This window comes from Budorcas taxicolor, chromosome 8 (genome assembly GCF_023091745.1).
Source record: "Budorcas taxicolor isolate Tak-1 chromosome 8, Takin1.1, whole genome shotgun sequence".
NCBI classification, from domain to species: domain Eukaryota; kingdom Metazoa; phylum Chordata; class Mammalia; order Artiodactyla; family Bovidae; genus Budorcas; species Budorcas taxicolor.
In genome coordinates, this window is record NC_068917.1 from 49,495,761 (window position 1) to 49,522,490 (window position 26,730).

The 26,730-nt window shown below is 39.7% G+C and overlaps 1 protein-coding gene and 1 non-coding gene across 3 annotated transcripts in view; both read right to left on the reverse strand.

The window, feature by feature from the left end:
- KLF9 (KLF transcription factor 9) overlaps window positions 1–26,730 on the reverse strand; it is a 101,210-nt gene that overhangs the window by 23,509 nt on the left and 50,971 nt on the right. The window lies entirely within an intron of this gene.
- On the reverse strand, window positions 3,861–3,933 carry TRNAC-ACA (transfer RNA cysteine (anticodon ACA)). The gene has a single exon. It is a non-coding gene; the product is annotated as a tRNA-Cys (tRNA).

Genomic DNA, 26,730 nt, shown 5'->3' on the forward strand with positions numbered 1-26,730 from the left:
AGAAATAGAGGAAAACAATACAATGGGAAAGACCAGAGGGATCTCTTCGAGAAAATTAGAGATACCAAGGGAACATTTCATGCAAAGATGAGCACAATAAAGGACACAAATGGTAAAGAACTAACAGACACAGAAGACATTAAGAAGAGGTGGCAAGAACAGAAGAATTACACAAAAAAAGATCTTAATGACCAGGACAACAATGATGGTGTGGTCACTCACCAAGAGCCAGACATCCTGGAATGTGAAGTTGAGTGGGCCTTAGGAAGCATTAGTACAAACAAAGCTAGCGGAGGTGACGGAATTCCAGCTGAGCTATTTCTAATCCTAAAAAATGATAACTGTGAAAGTGCTGCACTCATGTAAGCGAATTTGGAAAACTCAGCAGTGGCCACTGGACCGGAAAAGGTCAGTTTCCATTCTAATCCCAAAGAAGAGCAATGCCAAAGAATGTTCAAACTACCACACAATTGCACTTGTTTCACATGCTAGCAAGGTTTTGCTTAAAATCCTTCAAAACCTAGGATTTAGCAGTACATGAATCAAGAATTTCCAGATGTACAAATAGCATTTAGAAAAGGCAGAGAAACCAGAGATCAAATTGCCAACATCTGCTGGATCACAGAACAAGGGAATTCCAGAAAAAACATCTACTCTGCTTCATTGACTATGCTCAAACCTCTGACTGTGTGCATCACAACAAACTGTGGAAAATTCTGAAAGAGATGGGAATACTAGACTACCTTACCTGCCCACTGAGAAACCTGTATGTAGGTCAAGAAGCAACAGTTAGAACCAGACATGGAATAAGAGACTGGTTCAAAACTGGGGAAAGAGTACATCAAGGCTGTATAGTGTCACCCTGTTTATTTAATTTATATGCAGAAGATGTGCAAAATGCCAGGCTAGATGAAACACAAACTGGAATCAAGATTGCTGGGCCTGGGGACGCAACAAAGTGACAGTGAATCTGACCTTGAAGGCCAGCGGATTTGATTACAAGGCTTCCACAGAACTGGGAGAAACAGAGACTCCAGTCTTAGAGGACACAAACAAAACCTTGTGTACACCAAGGCTCAGAGGAAAGGAGCAGTGACTCTACAAGAGACTGAACCAAAACTACTAGTTTACTAGTGTTGGAGGGTCCCTGTAGAGGCTTGGGTCACTAGGGGCTCACCACAGGGATGGAGGAGGGACTGACAACAGCAGTCTGGGAAGGTCCCCTTTGGTGTAAACCCTCTTGGAGGTCTCCAGTAACCCAACCATTGCCCCCGAAGACCAGAGGGCTGGGTCGCCTCAGGCCAAAAAACTACCAGGGAGAAAGCACAACCCTCCTCAACTGGATTAAAGCTTTACTGAGCAAGGCCCTGCCCACCAGAGCAAGACCCAGTGTTTCTCATCACCACTCCCTTCCATCAGGAAGCTTACATTATATTTTAAGTCACTCAGTCATGTCCAACTCTTTGCTACCCCATGGACTATGTAAGCCATGGAATTCTCCAGGCCAGAATACTGGAGTCGGTAACCTTTCCCTTCTCAAGAGGATTTTCCCAACCCAGGGATCAAACCCAAGTCTCTCACCTTGCAGGTGGATTCTTTACTGTCTCAGCCACCAGGGAATCCCAAGAATACTGGAGTGGGTAGCCTATCCCTTCTCCAGGGGATCTTCCTGACCCCGGAATTGAACCGGGGTCTTGTGCATTGCAGGTGGATTCTTTACCAGCTGAGCCACCAGGGAAACCCACACAAGCCTCTTAGCCTCCTCCATCAGATGTCAGACAGAAGAATCAAGAACAACCACAACCCCACAGTGACAAACAAAATTACAGAAAGTTAATCAGCATGAAAAAGCAGAAAGTTATGTTCCAGTTGAAGGGACAAAATAGAACCCCAGAGAAACAATTAAATTAGAGATAGGCAACCTTTCAGAAAAAGAATTCAGAATGATAGTGAAGATGATTCAGGATCTCAGAAAAAGAATGAAGACAAAGACTGAGAAGATGCAAGAAATGTTTACCAAAGACCTAGAAGAACTAAAGAACAAACAGAGATGAATCACTAGAAGGAATCAATACCAGAATAACTGAGTCAGAACAATGGATAAATGACCTGGAGGACAGAATGGTAGAAATCACTGCCACAGAACAGAACATAGGAAAAGGAATGAAAAGAAATGAAAACAGCCTAAAAGACCCCTGGGACAACAATAAATGCACAAGCTTTCATATTACAGAGGTCCCAGCATGAGAAGAGAGAAAGGGGACCTGAGAAAATATTTGAGGACATACTAGCTGAAAACTTCCCTAACATGGAAAAGGAAGTAATCAACCAAGTCCAGCAGGCACAGAGTCCCAGGCAGGATAAACTCAAGGAAGAACACACCAAGACACATAGTAATCAAACTGACAAAAATTAAAGAGATAAAATATTAAAAGCAACAAGGGAAAAATGACAACATACAAGGGAAGTCCCATCAGGCTATCCAGCTGATTTCTCAACAGAAACTTGACAGACCACAAGGGAATGGCATGATATATTTAAAGTAATGAAAGGGACGAACCTACAACTAAGAATACTCTACCCAGAAAAATTCTCCTTTAGATTTAATGGAGAAATAAAGCTTTCCAGACAAGCAAAAATTAAGAGAATACAGCACCACCAAACCAACTTTACAACAAATGCTAAAGGAACATCTCTAGGCAAGAAACAAGAGAAAGAAAAGACCTACCTACAGAAAATAAACCCCAAACAATTAAGAAGATGGTAATAGGATCACACATATTGATAATTACCTTAAATGTAAATGGATTAAATGCACCAACCAAAAGACAGACTGGCTGAGCAGAGAACGTGTGCATGTATGACTTTCACTTACCACATCACTCTGCTTGACCCCCCAGATTGTATGTAATTATTTTATACTGTTAGGTTACTCATGCTCCCATTATGGCTTGCAATGGTTAATTATCTTTAATTTTTTGTCTGGCTATAAATTGTGAAAACTGATAAACATCTTGTACTATTGTGATTATGTATTACTCAGTACCATTGTATCATGATTGGTCAACAGAAAAATAATAGAATTCTATGTCACCAAAACTACCATTTAATAGAAAAGCCTGTAATCAAGTTTTAAAATCCAGATAGCAGAATTATCTTGGAATTTTCTGAATTATACAAATGCCCAGGTATTGCTTGCTTCTTTTTTGCCAGAATGCCAGATATGTTTCTAATCAGCAGCCATGTTTAAAAACAACTGGACTATATGAGGATCTTTTACTTTTATCTACTTTCACTTTTTCTATTTCATATTCCATGCTCCCATTTCATTTATGTTTTCCAATCTCTCCATCTCTTTTTACATCCTTTCTCAAGCCTTTATTAAGAGTACTAGAGGGGCTTTTCTATACATATATATAACATGTATAACATGTATAGAATATGAATTTTTGCCTAAACTAAAAAATTTATGACATTTTGACTTTACTTTTTGACTTAGTATGAATAGAATGCTAGATCTCTAATTTAAGAAAAATAGATGTGCAACGAACAACAAAGGTTTACTGTCTAAAACAGGGAACTATAGTCAATATCTTGTAATAATCTATTATGGAAAATAATTTCAAAAGTATTATATGTATATAGATATGACTGAATCACACACAAAGAATTCTTTTTGAAATTTAGTATTACTTATCTTTATGCCAGTTTTTCTAAATATCCTATGAAGTGAAGTGAAGTCGCTCAGTTGTGTCCGACTCTTTGCGACCCCATGGACTGTAGTCTATCAGGCTCCTCAGTCCATGGGATTTTCCATTCAGGAGTACTGGAGTGGGTTGCCATTCCCTTCTCCAAGGGATCTTCCTGACCCAGGGATCGAACCTGGGTCTCCTGCATTGTAGGCAGATGCTTTACCATCTGAGCTACCAGGGAAGACCCTATGGACATCTAATGACAACATATGAGATAAAATTTTTAAATATGTTTCTGTGAGATATAAGATTAAATTAATTAAATATAAATATTTAAATTATTAATGGCATCATTCAAGATGCTCCTGTTCTTATTTTTTCTGTACTCAGAGAAATATATTCTCAGAGAAATGTTAATATGTCTCAATATGATTATGTATTTTTTTCTTTTCTATTTCTTCCAATTTTTGCTTTCTGTATCTTTGTTTCTTTGTTGTTAGGTGTCTAATGGTTTATGATGTCTATCTTCTTTGTGAATTTTATCTTTTATCATTAAAAATATTCATCTTTGTTTCAAAAAAAAAAAAAAAAAACATTCAACATTCAAAAAACAAAGATCATGGCATCCAGTCCCATCATTTCATGACAAATAGATGGGGGAAAAGTGGAAACAGTGACAGATTTTATTTTCTTGGGCTCCAAAATCACTGCAGACTTTTGCTCCTTGGAAGAAAAGTTGTGACACACCTAGAGAGAGTATTAAAAAGTCGAGATACACTTAGCCAACAAAGGTTTGTATAGTCAAAACTATGGTTTTTCAGGTAGTCACATACGAATGTGAGAGGTGGACCATAAAGAAAGCTGAGCACTGAAGAATCAATGTTTTCCAATTGTGGTGCTGGAGAAGACTCTTGAGAGTCCTCTGGACTGCAAGATCAAACCAGTCACTCCTAAAGGAAATCAACCCTGACTATTCACTGGAAAGACTGATGCTAAAGCTGAAGCTCCAAATCCTTGGCCACCTTATAGAAACAGCCAACTCACTGTAAAAGACAGATGCTGGGGAGGTTTGAGGGCAAGAAGAGAAGGGTGAGAGAGGATGAGATGGTTGGATGGCATGACTGACTCAATGGACATGAGTTTCAACAAACTCAGGGAGATAGTGAAAGACAGGGAACACTAGGGTGCTGCAGTTCATGGGGTCACAAAGAGTCAGACATGACATAGCAACTGAACAACAATAAAAGCAACTATATGCCAATAAAAAGACAACCTAGCAGAAATGGAAAAATTCTTAGAAAGGTACAATCTCCCAAGACTGAACCAGTAATAAATAGAAAATATGAACAGACCAATCACAAGTACTTAAATTGAAACTGTGATTTGAAAACCCCCAACAATGTTCAAGAGCAGATGTCGTCACAGGTGAATTACATCAAACATAGAGAAGATGTAACATCTATCCTCTGATAGATGCCCAGAATTACAGAGGAAGGAATACTCCCAAACTTATTCTATGAGGCCACCAAAACTGGACAAAGATACAACAAAAAGAAAAAGAAAATTACAGGCCAATACCAGTTCTGAATATAGACACAAAAATTCTCAACAAAGGACGAGCAAACCATATTCAACAATACATTAGAAGGACACAGCCTTCACATGGTGAAGGGGCTTGCATACCTCAATGAAGCTATGAGTCATGTAGTGCAGGACCACCCAAAGACAGATGAGTCAGAGTGAAGAGTTCTGACAAAATGTGGTCCACTGGAGGAGGGAACGGCAAACTACTCCAGTATTCTTGACTGACGAACCCCATGGACAATATGAAAAGGCAAAAAGACGTGACACCAGAAGATGAGCCCTCGAGGTTGGAAGGTGTCCAATATGCTATTGGAAAAGTGTGGAGGACAATTACTAATAGTGCCAGAAAAAATGAAGGAACTGGGCCAAAGTGGAAACGAGGCTCCATTGTGGATGAGTCTGTTGGTGAAAGTAAAGTCCAGTGCTTTAAAGAACAATATTAGGACCTGGAATGTTAGGTCCATCAATCAAGAGAAATTGGATGTGGTCAAGCAAGAGATGGCATTGAAAATATCATCACTTTGAAATCAGTGAACTAAAGTGGAGAGGAATGGACAAATTTAATTCAGATGACTATTATATCTACTACTGTAGGCAAGAATCCCTTAGAAGGAATGGAGTAGCCCTCACAGTCAACAAGAGTCCAAAATGCAGTAATTGGGTGCAATCCAAAAATGACAGAATGATCTGTTCATTTCCAAAGCAAACCATTCAATATCATGGTAATCCAACCCTAATCCATGTGCCCTAACCACTGATCCTGAAGAAGCTGAAGTTGACCAGTTCTATGAAGACCTACAGCACTTTCTAGAACACCTTCTAGAACTAACAACCCCCAAAAAATGTCCTTTTCATCATAGGGGATTTGAAAGCAAAAGTAGGATGTCAAGAGATACACAGAATAACAGGAAAATTTGGCCTTGAAGTATAAAATGAAGCAGGGCAAAAACTAAGAAGAGTTTTTCCAAGAGAACACACTGGTCATAGCAAACACTCTTCCCCAACAACATAAGCAACAACTCAACACATGGACATCACCAGATGGTCAATACCGAAATCAGATCGAATATTATTTTTGCAGCCAAAGATGGAGAAGCTCTACATAGTTAGCAAAAACAAGACCTGGAGCTGACTGTAGCTCAGATCATGAGCTCTTTATTGTAAAACTCAGACTTTAATCAAAGCAAGCAGGGAAAACCACTAGGCCATTCAAGTATGACCTAAATCAAATCCCTTATGATTATACAGTGAAGGTGGTGAACAGATTCAAGGGAATAGATCTGATAGATTGCCTGAAGAACTATGGACAGAGGTTTGGAACATTGTACAGAAGTCAGTGACCAAAACCAGACCCAGCAATCCCCCTGCTGGGCATACACACTGAGGAAACCAGAATTGAAAGAGACACATGTACCCCAATGTTCATCGCAGCACTGTTTATAATAGCCAGGACATGGAAACAACCTAGATGTCCATCAGCAGATGAATGGATAAGAAAGCTGTGGTACTATACACAATGGAGTATTACTCGGCCGTTAAAAAGAATTCATTTGAATCAGTTCTGATGAGATGGATGAAACTGGAGCCGATTATACAGAGTGAAGTAAGCCAGAAAGAAAAACACCAATACAGTATACTAACACATATATATGGAATTTAGAAAGATGGCAATGACGACCCTGTATGCAAGACAGCAAAAAAGACACAGATGTGTATAACGGACTTTTGGACTCAGAGGGAGAGGGAGAGGGTGGGATGATTTGGGAGAATGGCATTCTAACATGTATACTATCATGTAAGAATTGAATCGCCAGTCTATGTCTGACGCAGGATACAGCATGCTTGGGGCTGGTGCATGGGGATGACCCACAGAGATGTTATGGGGAGGGAGGTGGGAGGGGGGTTCATGTTTGGGAACACATGTAAGAATTAAAGATTTTAAAATTAAAAAAATAAAAAAATAAAAAATAAAAAACAATGCAAAGAAATTCAGGAAAACAATAGAATGGGAAAGACTAGAGATCTCTTCAAAGATTGGAAATATCACAGAAACATTTCATGCAAGGAAGGGCATGATAAAGGACAAAAAATGATAAGGACATAAAAGAAGCAAAAAAGATTAAGACATAGCAAGAATACACAGAACTATACAAGAAAGGTCTTCAAAATCCAGATAACCATGATGGTGTGGTCACTCACCTAGAGCCAGATATCCTGGATTCTGAAGTCAAGTGGGCCTAAGGAAGCTTTACTATAAATAAGGCTAATGAAGGTGATGAAATTCCAGTTGAGCAATTTAAAATCCTAAAAGATGATGCTGTTAAAGTGCTGTGCTCAGTTTGTCAGCAAATTTAGAAAACTCAGCAGTGGCCACAGAACTGGTTTTCATTCTAATCCTAAAGAAGGGCAATGCCAAAGAATATTCAAACTACCACACAATTGCAGTCATTTCACAGGCTAGGTTAGGGTCAAAATCCTTCCAGCTAGGCTTCAATGGTATGTGAACTGAGAACTTCCAGATGTATAATCTGGGTTTAAAAAAGGTAGAGGAACCAGAGATCAAACTGCCAACATCCAGTGGATCATAGAAAAAGCAAGGGAATTCCAGAAAAACATCTACTTCTGCTTCATTGACTATGTGAAAGACTTTGACTGTGTGGTTACAACAAACTGTGGAAAATTCTGAAAGAGATGGGAATACCAGACCACCTTACCTGTCTCCTGAGAAACCTGTATGCAGGTCAAGAAGCAACAGCTAGAACCTTACATGAAACAATGGACTGATTCAAAATTGGGAAAGGAGTAAGATAAGGCTGTATATTGTCACTCTGCTTATGTAACTTAAATGTAGAGTACAACATGCAAAATGCTGAACTGGATGAATCACAGGCGGGAATCAAGACGGCTGAGAGATAAATCAACCTCAGTTATGCAGATGATACCATACTAATGGCAGAAAGTGAAGAGGAATTAAAGAGCCTCTTGATGAAAGTGAAAAAGAGTGAAAAAGCTGGCTTAAAACTCAACATTCGAAAGACTAAGATCATGGTATCTGCTCCATCACTTCATGGCAAAGAGAAGGGGTAAACATGGAAGCAGTGACAGATTTTCTTGGGCTCCAGAATCACTGTGGACAGTGACTGCAGCCATTAAATTAAAAGATGCTGGCTCCTTGGAAGGAAAGTTGTGACAAAACTAGACAGCATATTTAAAAGCAGAGATGTCACTTTGCTGACAAAGGTCTGTATAGTCAAAGCTATGATTTTTCCGGTAGTCATGTATGGATGTGAGAGTCAGACCATCAGGAAGGCTGAGCGTACAAAAATTGATGCTTTCCAATTGTGGTGCTGAAGAATCCTCTTGAGAGTCCCTTGGACTTCAAGGATACCAAACCAATCAATCCTAAAGGCACTCAATCCTGAATATTCATTTCATTGGAAGCACTGATACTGAAGCTGAAGCAGTAATACTTTGGCCACCTGATGTGAAAAGTCAACTCACTGGAAAAGACCCTGGTGCTGGAAGATTGCAGGCAAAAGGAGAAGGGGGCAGCAGAGGATACAATGGTTAGATAGCATCACTGACTCAATGGACATGAGTTTTAGCAAACTCTGTGAGATAGTGGACGACAGAGGAGCCTGGCAAGCTGTAGTCATGGGATTGTAAAAAGTTAGGCACTACTTAGTGGCTAAACCATGATCAAGTGGGATTTATCCCAAGGATGCAAGGATTCTTCAGTGTCAAAAAATCAATCACCATATTACCTAAGGAATAAAAACTATATGATCATCTCAAGAAATGCAGAAAAAATTTCTGATAAAATTCAACATCAATTTAAGTTCAGTTGCTCAGTCGTGTCTGACTCTTTGTGACCCCGTGGACTGCAGCATGCCAGGCCTCCCTGTTCATCACCAACTCCTGGAGTTTACTCACACTCATGTCCATTGAGTCAGTGATGCCATCCAGCCATCTCATCCTCTGTCATCCCCTTCTCCTGCCCTCAATCTTTCCCAGAATCAGGATCTTTTCAAATGAATCAGCTCTTTGCATCAGGTGGCCAAAATATTGGAGTTTCAGCTTCAACATCAGTCCTTCCAGTAAACACCAGAACTGATCTCCTTTAGGATGGACTAGTTGGATCTCCTTGCATCCATTTATAATTAAAAAAAAACAAAAACTCTACAAAGTAGGAATACAGGGAACCTACCTCAATATAATAAAGGTCATCAGTGCAAAGAAATGGAGGAAAACAATAGAATGGGAAAAACTAGAGATCTCTTCAAGAAAATTGGAGATGCCAAGGGAATATTTCATGCAAAGATGGGCTCAATAAAGGACAGAAATGGTATGGACCTAACAGAAGCAGACGATATGAAGAAGAGATGGCAAGAATACACAGAAGAACCGTACAAAAAAGATCTTCATAACCCCCAGATAATCACGATGATGTGATCACTCACACTGACCTAGAGCCAGACATCCTGGAATGTGAAGTCAAGTGGGCCTTAGGAAACATCATTACGAACAAAGCTAGTGGAAGTGATGGAATTCCAGTTGAGCTATTTCAAATCCTAAAAGATGATGCTGTGAAAGTGCCGCCCTCAATATGCCAGCAAATTTGGAACACTCAGCAGTGGCCACAGGGCTGGAAAAGGTCCGTTTTCATTCCAATCCCAAAGAAAGGCAATGCCAAAGAATGTTCAAACTACCGCACAATTGCACTCATCTCACATGCTAAAAAGTAATGCTCAACGTAAATTCTCCAAGCCAGGCTTCAGCAATATGTGAACTTCCTGGTGTGTTCAAGTTGGTTTTAGAAAAGGCAGAGAAACCAGAGATCAAATTGTCAACATCTGCTGGGTCATCGAAAAAGCAAGAGAGTTCCAGAAAAACATCTATTTCTGCTTTATTGACTATGCCAAAGTCTTTGTGACTGTGTGGATCACCATAAACTGTGGAAAATTCTGAGAGAAATGGGAATACCAGACCACCTGACCTGCCTCTTGAGAAACCTGTATGCAGGTCTGGAAACAAATGTTAGAACTGGACATGGAACAACAGACTGGTTCCAAATAGGAAAAGGAGTACGTCAAGGCTGTATATTGTCACCCTGCTTATTTAACTTATATACAGAGTACATCATGAGAAACACTGGACTGGAAGAAACACAAACTGGAACCTAGATTGCCGGGAGAAAGATCAATAAACTCAGATATGCAGATGACACCACCCTTATGGCAGAAAGTGACGAACTAAAGAGCCTCTTGATGAAAGTGAAAGAGGAGAGTGAAAAAGTTGGCTTAAAGCTCAACATTCAGAAAACAAAGATCATGGCATCCAGTCCCACCACTTCATGGCAAATAGATGGGGAAACATTGGAAACGGTGGCAGACTTTATTTTTTGGGGCTCCAAAATCACTGCAGATGGTGACTGCAGCCATGAAATTAAAAGATGCTCACTCCTTGGAAGGAAAGTTATGACCAACCCAGACAGCATATTAAAAAGCAGAGACATTACTTTGTCAACAAAGGTCTACCTAGTCAAGGCTATGGTTTTTCCAGTGGTCATGTATGGATGTGAGAGTTGGACTGTGAAGAAAACTGAGTGCTGAAGAATTGATGCTTTTAAACTATGGTGTTGGAGAAGACTCTTGAGAGTCCCTTGGGCTTGCAAGGAGATCCAATCAGTCCATCCTAAAGGAGATCAGTCCTGGGTGTTCATTGGAAGGACTGATGCTGAAGCTGAAACTCCAATACTTTGGCCACCTGACACAAAGAGCTGACTCATTTGAAAAGACCCTGATGCTGGGAAAGATTGAGGGCAGGAGAAGAAGGGGATGACAGAGGATGAGATGGCTGGATGGCATCACTGACTCAATGGACATGAGTTTGGGTGAACTCCAGGAGTTGATGATGGACAGGGAGGCCTGGTGTGCTGTGGTTCATAGGGTCACAAAGAATCAGACACCACTGAGCTACTGAACTGAACTGAAGATACATGACAAATCCATAGATAACATCATTCTCAACAGTGAAAAGATAAAAGTATTTCCTCTGAGATCAGGAACAAGACAAGGTTGCCCTACTCTTGCCACATTAAACTTAATTTTGGAATTCCTACCAATCAGAGAAGGAAAAGCAATAAAAGGAATACAAATTGAAAAAGAAGAAGTAAAACTGCTATTATTTGCAGATGACATGATACTATGCACAGAAAATCCTAAATATTCTCACAGAAAACTACCAGAACTCATCAGTGAACTCAGTAAAGCTGCAGGATACAGAATCAATACTACAAAAATCTCGTGCATCCTCTATATTAACAACAAAAGATCAGAAATATTAATTAAGAAAACAATCACATTTACTGCTACATCAGAAGAATAAAATACCTAGGAATAAACCTACCCAATGGACTGGAAGATACACAAGCTGGAATCAAGATTGCCGGGAGAAATATCAATAACCTCAGATATGCAGATGACACCACTCTTATGGCAGAAAGTGAAGAGGAGCTAAAAAGCCCCTTGATGAAAGTGAAAGAGGAGAGCGAAAAAGTTGGCTTAAAGCTCAACATTCAGAAAACGAAGATCATGGCATCCGGTCCCATCACTTCATGGGAAATAGATGGGGAAACAGTAGAAACAGTGTCAGACTTTATTTTTGGGGGCTCCAAAATCACTGCAGATGGTGAGTGCAGCCATGAAATTAAAAGACGCTTACTCCTTGGAAGAAAAGTTATGACCAACTTAGATAGCATATTCAAAAGCAGAGACATTACTTTGCCGACTAAGGTCCATCTAGTCAAGGCTATGGTTTTTCCAGTAGTCATGTATGGATGTGAGAGTTGGACTGTGAAGAAGGCTGAGTGCTGAAGAATTGATGCTTTTGAACTGTGGTGTTGGAGAAGACTCTTGAGAGTCCCTTGGACTGCAAGGAGATCCAACCAGTCCATGCTGAAGGAGATCAGCCCTGGGATTTCTTTGGAAGGAATGATGCTAAAGCTGAAACTCCAGTACTTCGGCCACCTCATGTGAAGAGTTGACTCATTGGAAAAGACTCTGATGCTGGGAGGGATGGGGGCAGGAGGAGAAGGGGATGACCGAAGATGAGATGGCTGGATGGCATCACTGACTCGATGGACGTGAGTCTGAGTGAACTCCGGGAGTTGGTGATGCACAGGGAGGCCTGGCGTGCTGCGATTCATGGGGTCGCAAAGAGTCAGACACGACTGAGCAACTGAACTGAACTGAACGAGGCAAAAGACCTGTACTCCAAAAACTGTAAGTTGTTGATAAGAATACTGAGGATGACACAAACCAATGGAAAGATATGCTATGTTACTGGATTGAAATAATCAGTATTAGAAATTAGTATACTATCAAAGGCAATCCACAGATTTAATGAAATTCCTAGCAAATTATCAATGGCATTTTTGGCAGAACTAGAACAATTTTTTTTCCCCTTAATCTATATGGAAACTCAAAAGCCCCTGAATAGCCAAAGCAATCTTGAAAAAGAAAAATGGAGCTGGAGGAATCAGGTTCCCTGGCTTCAGACCATATTACAAAGCTTTAGTCATCAAAACAGTATGGTACTGGTGCAAAAACAGAAATGTAGATCAATAGAATGGAAGAGAAAGCCCAGAAATAAACCCACACACCTATGGCCACTTAATCTAAGACAAGAGAGGCAGGAATATACAATGGAGGAAAGACAGTCTCTTCAATAAGTGATGCTGGGAAAACTGGACAGTTACATGTAAAAAAAAATGAAATTAGAACACTGTAGCACACATAAAAAAATAAAAGTCAAAATGGTTTAAAGACCTAAATGTAAATCCAGATACTATAAAGCTCCTAGACGAAAACATAGGCAGATTACTCCTTGAAATAAATCACAGAAATATCTTTTTGGATCCATCTCTCAGAGTAATGAAGATAAAAACAAAAATAAAAAAGTGGGACCTAATTCAGCCTAAAAGCTTTTGCTGACAAAGGTCTGAATAATCAAAGCTATGGTTTTTCCAGTAGTCCTGTACGAATGTTAGAGTTCAACCATCAAGAAGGCTGAGTGCCAAAGAACTGATGCTTTCAAATTGTGGTGTTGGAGAAGACTCTTGAGAGTCCCTTGGAGTGCAGGGACATCAAACCAGTTAATCCTAAAAGAAATCAACCCTGAATATTCAATGGAAGGACTGATCCTGAAATTGAAGCTCCAATACTTTGGCCACCTGATGCAAAGAGCCAATCATTGGGAAAGACTTTGATCTTGGAAAACATTGAAGACAGGAGAAGGGGATGGCAGAAGATGAGATGCTTGGATAGCATCAGCAACTCAATGGACATGAGTTTGAGCAACCTCTGGGAGATAGTGAAGGACAGGGAAGCCTGATGTGCTGCAGTCCATGAGGTCACAAAGAGGTGGACATGACTGAGTGACTGAAGAACAACAACATAGCAAAAGAAATCATTTTTTAAAAAATGAAAAGAGAACCTAGAGCTTGGGAGAAAATATTTGCAAATGATGTGACCAATAAGAGATTAATCTCCCAAATATACAATACACACAGCTCATACAATTTAATATACAAAAACCAAATGACCAAATCATTAAACAGGCAAACGATGTAATAGACATTTCTCCAAAGATGTACAGATGGCCAAAAAGTACATGAAAATATGCTCATATTTGCTCATATTTCTAGTTCTAGAGCATAGAACTAGAATAATTCTCTAGTTATTAGAGAAGTACAAATCAAAACTGCAATGAACTATCACCTCACATGGGTCAGTATGGCCATCATCAAAACATCTACAATAAATGCTGGAGAGGGTGTGGAGAAAAGGGAACCCTCCTACACTATCAGTAGGAATGTAAATTGATACAGCCACTACGAAAAACAAAATGGAAGTTCCCTTAAAAACTAAAAATACAGCTACTGGGACTTCCCTGGCAGTCCACTGCAGTGGGCACAGGTTTGATTCTTTTTTGGGGAACTGGGATCCTGCATGCCATGTACTGTGTGTATGTTTTTTTTTTTTAATTAATTAATTTAGAAAAGAGAGTTACCATATAACCTGCTATCCCACTCCTGGGCATATATCCGGAGAAAATCATAATTCAAAAAGATACATGTGCCCCATTATTCATTGCAGCACTATTTACAATAGCCAAGACATGGAAACAAGTGTCCATGAACAGATTAGTGGATAAGGAATATATGGTATATATACACGATAGAGTATTAGTCATAAAAAAAATGAAATAATGCCATTTGCAGCAACATGCATGGACCTAGAGATTATTATACTAAGTGGAAAGTCAGAAAAACAAATACCATATAATATCACTTATATGTGGGCTGTAAAATATCACACAAAATGAACTTATTTACAAAACAGAAATAGACTCACAGACCTAGAAAACAAACTATGGTTACCAAAAGCAAGGGGAGGGATAAATTAAGTTTGGATTAAAATATACACACTACTATATATAAAATAGATAACCTAAAGGGACCTATTGTATAGCACAGAGAATTATCCTCAATATCTGTAATAACTTACAATTGAAGAGAATGGGGAAAAAAAAAGAAATACACACACATATATGTATTACTTTGCTATACACCTCAAACTAGCACATCATCATAAATCAACATTTCAGTTTAAAAAATTGTTTAAACAACTAATCTCAAAAATATACAAGCAACTCCTGCAGCTCAATTCCAGAAAAATAAACAACCCAATCAAAAAATGGGCCAAAGAACTAAATAGACATTTCTCCAAAGAAGACATACAGATGGCTAACAAACACATGAAAAGATGCTCAACATCACTCATAATCAGAGAAATGCAAATCAAAACCACAATGAGGTACCATTTCACGCCAGTCAGAATGGCTGCAATCCAAAAGTCTACAAGCAATAAATGCTGGAGAGGGTGTGGAGAAAAGGGAACCCTCTTACACTGTTGACGGGAATGCAAACTAGTACAGCCACTATGGAGAACAGTGTGGAGATTCCTTGAAAAACTGGAAATAGAACTGCCTTATGACCCAGCAATCCCACTGCTGGACATACACACTGAGGAAATCAGAATTGAAAGAGACACATGTACCCCAATGTTCATCGTAGCACTGTTTATAATAGCCAGGACATGGAAGCAACCTAGATGTCCATCAGCAGATGAATGGATAAGAAAGCTGTGGTACGTATACACAATGGAGTATTACTCAGCCATTAAATAGAATACATTTGAATCAGTTCTAATGAGGTGGATGAAACTGGAGCCGATTATACAGAGTGAAGTAAGCCAGAAAGAAAAACACCAATACAGTATACAAACATGTATATATGGAATTTAGAAAGATGGTAATGATAACCCTGTATGCGAGACAGCAAAAGAGACACAGAAGTATAGAACAGTCTTTTGGACTCTGTGGGAGATGGAGAGGGTGGGATGATTTGGGAGAATGGCATTGAAACATGTATAATATCATATAAGAAACGAATCACCAGTCCAGGTTCGATGCAGGATACAGGATGCTTGGGGCTGGAGTACTGGGATGACCCAGAGGGATGGTACAGGGAGGGAGGAGGGAGGGGGGTTCAGGATGGGGAACATATGTACACCCTTGGTAGATTCATGTTGATGTATGGCAAAACCAATACAACATTGTAAAGTAATTAGCCTCCAATTAAAACAAATTTAAATTAAAAATAAATAAATAACTTGTTTAAAAAAGAATGTCAACATCACTAATGATCTGGGAAATTCAAGTCAAAACCACAAAGTTATTATCTCAAACATGTCAAAAAGGCTGTTGTCAAAAATCCAAAAAAATAGCAAGTGTTATTAGCAAGGATGTGGATTATAGGGAACACTTGTACACTGTTGGTGGGAATGTCAATTCGTGCAGCCACTATTAAAAACCTATTGAGGTTTCTCAAAAAACTAACAATAGAACTACTATATGATATAGCAATTCCACTTTTGGGTATTTATCTGAAGAAAATAAAAACACTAGCTCACACAGATACATGTATCCCCAAATGCACTGCAGCATTATTTCCAATATCTAAAATACAGAAGTAGCCTAAGTGTCCAGCAACAGTTGTATGGATGAAGAAAAGATGAAAACATATATATATATAATGGAATATTATCCAGTTATTAAAAAAGATTGAAATCTTGCCATTTGTGATAACATGATGGACCTTGAGGGCATTATGCCAAGTGAGATATGCCAGACAAATACTGCATGATCTCTCTTAAATCATGAATCTAACAAAATAACAACTAAAAACCAAAAAAAATGACCTCATAGAGACTGAATTGATGGTTCCAGTGGTGGTAGAGTGGCGGAGGTGACATAAATAGGTGAAAGGGCAAAAAAGGTAAAAAATTTAAAAAACAATATTTTTAAAGAAACTTAGTCTATCAAGTGGTATGAAGTGAACCACAAAGACAAATTCTGAAATGCAGTGATATGCAGATTTAATAGTATCAGAACTGAGAGGAGATAGGATCTGCTAGAGGACCGGGAAAGCTTCAGGAAGACAAAGAATCTGGATAATCACTGTGGACCTTTCAAAAGGTGGAAGAAGAACATGTGTTTTAAGGTGTTTTATAGGAAATGGAAAGATGTTCATGCTGTTAAAAATATACATCCAATTATTTCCAGCTGATTCAAGACAATGATTTCATGTACAGCTCTTAGTGATTCTACTGGCAAGAAAAACTAAGTTTAGCATGGATGAGAGTTAGCTATTTCCCCATAACCTTGTTTAAAAGGATACAATGAAAGTAAGTCTTAGATCAAATTCTGCCTAGCACATATATTTGTTAAGCATTATTACAACTTCTGCTGCGGCAGCCACTGAAGAACAGCAGCCATGGCTCTGCACTACCAAATGGCTGTGGGCCTCAACAAGGGCCTCTGTGACCGAGAGCGTGAGCAAGCCGAGGCACAGCTGCTGCTGGTGGGCACCTCACCGAACACACCAAGTGCATGTGGGACTTGGTGCACATGCACTTGTGCAACAGGACAAGGAGCTGCTCAAGGTCTCCAAGGACAAGTGGGCACTCAAGTTCATCAAATAAAGGGTGGGGACACACATCCACGCCAAGAGGAAGAGAGAGGAGCTGAGCAACATCCTGGTAGCCGTGAGGAAAGGGGCAGCCAAGAAGGATCGAGCCCTTCCCCTCTGTGCACAATACATCTTTCCAGGGAAAAAAACAAAAGAAACGTGTTATTATAAGCAAGCACAAAACTGTCCATACAACTTGTTTTATCAGCCTGATAAAGTCCTAGTCCATTACCAGTATGAGTGATTTGATCACACTCTCTCTGACAGGTTGACTAATAGATGTGATAATATTCCTTTAAACAGACAGTTTGGTTCAGACACTCAGTCGTGTCTGACTCTTTGCAACCCCATGAATCGTAGCACGCCAGGCCTCCCTGTCCATCACCAACTCCCGGAGTTCACTCAGACTCACGTCCATCGAGTCAGTGATGCCATCCAGCCATCTCATCCTCTGTCGTCCCCTTCTCCTCCTGCCCTCAATCTTCCCCAGCATCAGGGTCTTTTCAAATGAGTCAGCTCTTTGCATCAGGTGGCCAAAGTATTGGGGTTTCAGCTTCAACATCAGTCCTTCCAACGAACACCCAGGCCTGACCTCCTTTAGGATGGACTGGTTGGACCTCCTTGCAGCCCAAGGGACTCTCAAGAGTCTTCTCCAACACCACAGTTCAAAAGCATCAATTCTTCGGCGCTCAGCTTTCTTCACAGTCCAACTCTCACATCCATACGTGACTACTGGAAAAACCATAGCCTTGTCTAGACGGACCTTTGTTGGCAAAGTAATGTCTCTGCTTTTTTAATATGCTATCTAGGTTGGTCATAACTTTTCTTCCAAAGAGTAAGCGTCTTTTAATTTCATGGCTGCAATCACCATCTGCAGTGATTTTGGAGCCCAAGAAAATTAAGTCTGCCACTGTTTCCCCATCTATTTGCCATGAAGTGGTGGGACCGGATGCCATGATCTTCGTTTTCTGAATGTTGAGCTTTAAGCCAACTTTTTCACTCTCCTCTTTCACTTTCATCAAGAGGCTCTTTAGTTCTTCTTCACTTTCTGCCATAAGGGTGGTGTCACCTGCATATCTGAGGCTATTGATATTTCTCCCACCTATCTTGATTCCAGCTTGTGTTTCTTCCAGCCCAGTGTTTCTCATGATGTACTCTGCATATAAGTTAAATAAGCAGGGTGACAATACATAGCCTTGACGTACCCCTTTTCCTATTTGGAACCAGTCTGTTGTTCCTTGTCCAGTTCTAACAGTATTCCTGACCTGCATACAGGTTTCTCAAGAGGCAGGTCAGGTGGTCTGGTATTCCCATCTCTTTCAGAATTTTCCACAGTTAATGGTGATCCATATAGTCAAAGGCTTTGGCATAGTCAATAAAGCAGAAATAGATGTTTTTCTGGAACTCTCTTGCTTTTTCGATGACCCAGCGGTTGCTGGCAATTTGATCTCTGGTTCCTCTGCCTTTTCTAAAACCAGCTTGAACACCTGGAAGTTCACGGTTCACATATTGCTGAAGCCTGGCGTGGAGAATTTTGAGCATTACTTTACTAGTGTGTGAGATGAGTGCAATTGTGTGGTAGTTTGAACATTCTTTGGCATTGCTTTCCTTTGGGATTGGAATGAAAATGGACCTTTTCCAGTCCTGTGGCCACTGCTGAGTGTTCCAAATTTGCTGCCATATTGAGCGCAGCACTTTCACAGCATCAGTTTTTAGGATTTGAAGTAGCTCAACTGGAATTCCATCACCTCCACTAGCTTTGCTCATAGTGATGCTTCCTAAGGCCCACTTGACTTCACGTTCCAGGACGTCTGGCTCTAGGTGAGTGACCACACCATCGTGATTATCTTGGTCGTAAAGATCTTTTTGTACAGTTCTTCTGTGTATTCTTGCCACCTCTTCTTAATATCTTCTGCTTCTGTTACGTCCATACTATTTCTGTCCTTTTTGAGCCCATCTTTGCATGAAATGTTCCCTTGGTATCTCTAATTTTCTTGAAGAGATCTCTAGTCTTTCCAATTCTATTATCTTACTCTATTTCTTTGCATTGATTGATGAGGAAGGCTTTCTTATTTCTCCTTGATATTCTTTGCAAGTCTGCATTCAGATGCTTATATCTTTCCTTTTCTCCTTTGCTTCTCTTCTTTTCACAGCTATTTGTAAGGCCTCCTCAGACAGTCATTTTGCCTTATTCCATTTCTTTTTCTTGGGGATGATCTTGATTTCTGTCTCCTGTACAATGTCATGAACCTCCACCCACAGTTCATCAGGCAATCCATCTATCAAATCTAGTCCCTTAAATCTATTTCTCACTTCCACTGTATAATCATAAGGGATTTCATTTAGGTCATAACTGAATGGTCTAGTGGTTTTCCCCACTTTCTTCAATTAAGTCTGAATTTGGCAATAAGGAGTTAATGATCTGAGCCACAGTCAGCTCCTGGTCTTGTTTTTGCTGACTGTATAGAGCTTCTCCATCTTTAGCTGCAAAGAATATAATCAATCTGATTTTCGTGTCGGTCATCTTGTGATGTCCGTGTGTAGAGTCTTCTCTTGTGTTGTTCAGACAAGAAACAATGAAAACCATGGTTAGGCCCAAAGTCTGGCCGTGGAACCACTGGGGGGTGCTACGGCAGTGCCCTGAGGAGCCAGACCCAAGATACACTGGGCTGAAGAATGTAGTCAAGGAGGTAGAAGACTTATATGCTGACACCTATAAAACATTAATAAAGGAAATTGAAAGTGAGGTCGCTCAGTCTTGTCTGACTCTTTGCAACCCCATGGACTGTAGCCTACCAGGTCCTCTGTCCATGGAATTTTCCAGGCAAGAGTACTGGAGTAGGTTGCCATTACCTCCTCCAGGGGATCTTCTGGACCCAGGGATGGATCCCAGGTCTCCTGCATTGCAGGCAGATGCTTTACCATCTGAGCCACCAGGGAAACCCTAAAGAAATTGAAGAGGATTCAAAAAAATGGAGAGAGTCCATGCTCTTGGACGGGAAGAGTCAATATTGTGAAGATGGTCATACTACCCAAAGCATCCCTGTCAAATTACCCATGACATCTTTCACACAAATAAAATAATCCTAAACTTTCTATGGAACTACAAAGCACCCAGAATTGCCAAAGCAAAACTGAAAAAAAAAAAAAAAAAAGAACAGAGCAGGAGGCATAACCCTGTGTCATATTTCAGACAATACCACAAAGTTACAGTAACCAAAACAATGTAGCATTGGCACAAAATTGGATCAATGGAACAGAACAGAAAGCAGGGAAATAAACCCACACACCTAAAGGTACTTAATCGTTGATGAAGGAGGCAAGAATATACAATGAATAAAGTCTCTGCAGCAAGTGGTGCTGGGAAAGCTGGACAGCTACATGTACATCAGTGGAATTAGAATACCCTCACCCCATACACAAAAATAAACTGAAAATGGCTTAAAGACTTAAACATAACACATGACACCATAAAACTCCTAGAAGAGAACATAGGCAAAATATCTCTGACATAAATTGTAGCAATATTTTCTTTAGGTCAGTCTCCCAAGGCAATAGAAATAAAAGCAAAAATAAACAAATAGGACCTAATCAAATTTACAAGTTTTATACATCAAAGGAAATCATAAACAAAAAGACAACCTACAAAGCAGGGGAGAAAATATTTGCAAGTGATATAATTGACAAGGACTTACTTTCCAAAATATACAAATAGTGCATACAATTCAACAACAATAAAAGAGACAACCCAATCAAAAAATGGACTTAAGACCTAAGTAGACATTTTTCCAAAAAAGAAATACAGATGGCCAACAGCGTGAAAAGATGTTCGACTTCACTAATTATTAGAGAAATGCAAACCAAAGCTATAGTGAGTTACCACCTCATATCAGTCAGAATGGACAGCACTGAAAAAAAGTCTGCAAGTGATGAATATTGGAGAAAAGGGTATCCTCTTACACTGTTGGCGGGAATGTAAACTGGTACAGCCACTACAGAAAACAGTATGGAGGTCCCTCAGAAAACTAAAAATAGAATTACCATATGATCTAGTAATCCCACTCCTGGACATATATCCAGACAAAACTATAATATGAACATACACATGCACCCCTCTGTTCATAGCAGCACTATTCACAAGAGCCAACACATGGACACGGTCTAAACATTCATCAGCAGATGAATGTGTGAAGATGTGGTACGTGTGTACAATGGAATACTACCTAAGCCATAAAAAAGAACAAAATAATGCCATTTGTAGCAACATGGATGGAACTAGATATTATCATACTAAGTGAGGTAAATAAAAAAAGACAAATACCACGTGATATCACTTATATATGGACTAAAATATGGCCCAAATGAACCTATCCACAAAACAGAAACAGACCCACAGACATAGAAAGCAGACTTATGGTTGCCCAGGGGAGGGGGTAGGAGAGGGATGGAACGCAAATTTGGGCTTCGGAAATGCAAACTATTATATTAATATATAGAATGGATAAACAAGGTTCTACTGTATAGCACAGGAAACTGATGTATTTAATATCTGTGATAAATCACAATGGAATATCATATAAAGAATGTGTATATCTATGTGGCTGAATCACTTTGCTTTACAGCAGAAATTAACACAACAATGTAAGTCAACTGTATTTGAATTAAAAAAAAAAAAATCTGATATTTGCAAAAAAGAAAAAAAAAGCCACAAACTGCTACAAAACAATTTCAGGGCCTACATCCGATACAGGGCTTACATCTGATACAGGGCTTATATCCAGAGTATATAAAGTACTTTCAAATTTTTTTTAATCTAATTTTTAAAATATATATTTATAATTGACAGATAATTGCTTTACAATATTATGTTGGTTTCTGCAACACAACAACACGAATCAGACATAGGCATACGTGTATACCCTCCCCTTCTGAACCTCCTTCCCACCTCCCATCCCATCCCACCCCTCTAGGTTATCACAGAGCCCTGGCTTGTGTTCCCTGCTGAGTCATGTAGCAAATTCCCACCGGCTATTTTACATATGGTAGTATGTATGTTTTCATGCTACTCTCCCCATTTTCCCCACCCTCTCCTTCCCCCTAGTGTCCACAAATCTGTTCTCTATGTCTGCATCCCCACTGCTGCCCTGCAAATAGGTTATTAGTACCATTTTTCTAGATTCTATATATATGGGTTAGAATACGATATTTATCTTTCTCTTTCTGACTTACTTTACTCTGCATAATAGGCTCTAGGTTCATCCACCTCATTCCATAGCACTGACTCAAATGTGTTTCTTTTTCTGGCTGAATAATATTCCATTGTATATATGTACTATAGCTTATTTATCAATTCATCTGTCAATGGACATCTAGGTTGCTTCCATGTCCCAGCTATTGTAAACAGTGCTGCAGTGAACACTGGGGCACATATGTGTCTTAGAAAATAACTTAATTTTTTAAATAAGCAAAAAGCTTTAACAGAAAATTGATTAAAGAAGATATGCGAACAAATGAACATATTACAAAGTGCTCAACATCATTAGTCATTAGGGAAATGAATTAAACTATAACTGATACAACCACACACTCACTGAAATGGTTAAAATCAACATGGCTGGTTTTGTTGTTCAGTCACCAAGTCCCTTCTGACTCTGCAACCCCATGAACTGCAGCGTGGCAGGCTTCCATGTCCTTCACTCTCTCCCAGAGTTTGCTCAAACACATGTCCATTGAGTCAGCAATGCAATTCAACCATCTCATCCTCTGTCACCCCTTTCTCCTCCTGCCCTCAACTTTTCCTGGCATCAGGGTCTTTTGCAGTGGGCTGGCTTTTCGCATCAAGTGGCCAAAGTATTGGCGCTTCAGCATCAGTCCTTCCAATGATGCTATTAAAGTGCTGCACTTGATATGCCAGCAAATTTGGAGAACTCAGCAGTGGCCACAGGACTGGAAAAGGTCAATTTTCATTCCAATCCCAAAAAAAGGCAATGCCAAAGAATGTTCAAATGACCATACAATTGCATTCATTTCACATGCTAGCAAGATTATGCTCAAAATCCTTCAAGCTAGGCTTCAGCAGTACGTGAACCCAGAACTTCCAGATGTACAAGCTGGATTTAGAAAAGGCAGAAGAACCAGAAATCAAATTGCCAACATCCACTGGATCACACAAAAAGCAAGGGAATTCCAAAAATAATCTACTTATGCTTCATTGACTATGCAAAAGCCTTTGACTGTGTTCAGTTCAGTCACTCAGTTGTGTCTGACTCTTTGCAATCCCATGGACTGCAGCACGCCAGGCTTCCCTGTCCATCACCAACTCCTGGAGCCTACTCAAACTCATGTCTATTGCATCAGTGATGCCATCCAAACATCTTATCCTCTCTCGTCCCCTTCTCCTGCCTTCAACCTTTCCCAGCATCAAGGTCTTTTCAAATGAGTTCGCTCTTTGCATCAGGTGACCAGAGTATCAGAGTTTCAGTATTGGAGTCCATCCTAAAGGAAATCAGTCCTGGATGTTCATTGGAAGGACTGATGCTGAAGCTGAAACTCCAATACTCTGGCCACCTGATGTGAAGAGCTGACTCATTTGAAAAGACCCTGATGCTGGGAAAGATTGAGGGCAGGAGGAGAAGGGGATGACAGGGGATGAGATGGTTGGATGGCATCACCGACGCGATGGACAGGAGTTTGAGTAGGCTCCAGGAGTTGCTGATGGACAGGGAAGCCTGGGCATGCTGCAATCCTTGGGGTTGCAAAGAGTCAGACACAACTGAGCAGCCAAACTGAATAGTACATAAACAAGCAGGATACCCAGCTTGATAAGTTGATTACATTGTGTCTCTGAGGAGACTAAGTCTATTCTACTTTTATATTCTAATGTGGAAATACTAGATTGGCCAAAAGGTTCATTTGTGTTTTTCTGTAAGATGTTATGGAAAAACCCAAACAAACCTTTTGGCCAACCCAAAATAAAACTACTCTGTATAAGTTTGGATTCATTTTACAGAAATACGCAGGAAGCCTCCAGCATCCACAGAGGTCAGGTGGAAAAATTCTCTTCTTTACCTATCCTCCTGCCCAACACAGAGAGCCTCCATTACCATGAATACAGTTCTCTGTTGGATTTGAGTCTAAGAACACAGGGGTGGAATATGGAGAGAGGGCTGGGTTATGGGCTCAGGGAGCATCATGAAAAGCAGGTGGACCACAGGACAGGACACCAAGACTTGTTCTCTTGCTTGGACTTTGCTATTTGACCCACCTTTATAATATTCTGGAATTGTAGTACACAATTACTGTTTTCATCTTGTTGTATTCTCATCACATTCTTTATGCAGCTCAGTTCCAAACATGGCGGCTCTTTAGAAACTAAATGTTGAGAAATTAAAATGAGGAGCAAGCTGTGAGATGCATGGAATATTAAAAACTAGGACCAAGATTAGTTGCTATTGGTATAAATTTTGTATGTATATTCAAATAACAATGATGTCCTTTGAGATTGTCTTGGAAAAGTCATTTGAAGAGACCACCCCCTCCTCCACCAACCAAATCAACAAAAACAAGAATGTGGAAATGAGGTAAGTGGAGTTGTTTGGGTAAATGCCTTCTTTCCATTTATTGTGTACCAACCTCTCCTTAAAAAAAACAAAACAAAACAAAAAAACAGTTAAAAGATTATAGCCATTATAACCTGCTTTAGTTAGAACTTTATCAAGAAGCATTTAAAGGATACTTCATTTCTAATGCTACCTTATTGGTAAAGTACCTTTAATTTTATTAAAGCCATTTTGTATCTCTTTCTCACAGGTTTTAATTATAAAAGCTGTCCTTAACATTTTACACATTTACATACAGTTTCCTCCATCACCTAGCCAAGAAATTTTCCAAAAGCATTGCAGTTTTTTTGAAAAACACAATAAACATATGGCCATTATTTTCCCATCCTTTTTATTTAAAAAAACATTCTTGAATGTATTTTATATTCTGGTTCCATTCTTCTGACTCATACACATTTGTAAACTTTCACATTTCTATTCTTTCGAAGGGCCATTGTTCTTCTTCTGTCTCACTTGAAACATATCCATTAATGAGTAGCAAAGAAAAGCATCTTAGTATGGGACAGCCTGGGGGCTTTGGAGCCATGAAGACCTGTACTTGGATGCTGGCACCGGTACCTATCTTGGAGCAGTGATAGAACACTTCTGTTTCTTTTTCAGCATCTGTAAAGTGGAGATAGTAATGGTATCCACCTTGTAGTGTTGTCTTGGGGATTAAATGAGATGATGTATGTTCCAAAACAGAACCACTCTCACTCTCCACTTTTTGCCAAGTACTTTCAAAATCTTTTTATATTAACGTTAATACCAGCACTGGTTGAACTCCACACCCTGTGCTCAGTAGGTTATATATACTATCTTATTTAATCCTTACAACCACTGTATAAGTCCTAGTATTGTGTCCAGTTTGCAGAGGAGGTAACTAAGACTTAAAAAAGAAAAAAAAAAAATCAAGTTACTTGTTGACTCAAAGTTACTCAGGGGATAAGTGGCAAGACGAGATCCACACGTGCCTTGTCTTGTTTCAGAGCCTGAGCCCTGGTGTACTAACTGCCTTCTTGCTGAATTTCTGTATCTGACTGACCTCTGACCTCCCTACTCTTCTGGAGAGAGCATGTTTTCCATCTTGTTCAAGACACATTTTCTAGCTTTGATTTTATAATGGTTTTATTGTCTCAAATATTTAGCAAGCAAAATGGATATAAATTAACAAATTTAATACTGAAATGAACAGGGTGCTTTATTTTTTGGTATAAAACCTTTTCCATGAGTTTCCATATTTGTCTCAAACTTCAAATTCTGTAGCCACTTTTTGACATAGTAGTAACCTTGCTTGCATATTCATAGACCCCTTACGTCATGTTTGAGAGTGCCTGGCATTTCAAATTGTCTCATTTTTTCCCATGCCTTTTTCACACTGTCCATTGGGTATCTTTTTTCTCTCCAGCGCCATACTTCCTTTTTACCAATCTTAAAACATAAGGCAGTAGAAATTCAGAATTTTCTGTCCCATTCCATCTTTGCCACATGAAAATGGAATAATGGAAAATGATGCTAAATTCTTTGGACCTTGTGCAGTAGCCTGACTCGGTTGATGATGTTTGACTTCTGAGGCTTGTAAGCCTACTCCTGTGTCCCACACTTGGGCAAGCTGATGGGCAGCTCAGATGTTCCCTCCTTGGTGCCAGCAGGTAGTTCAAATCTCACTGCAAGAAGCTTCACCCTGACCTTACCCCTAACCATGATAAAACCCACACCACTCCTCTCCTCATTCTCAAGCCATTTTGAATCGACTCAGGAG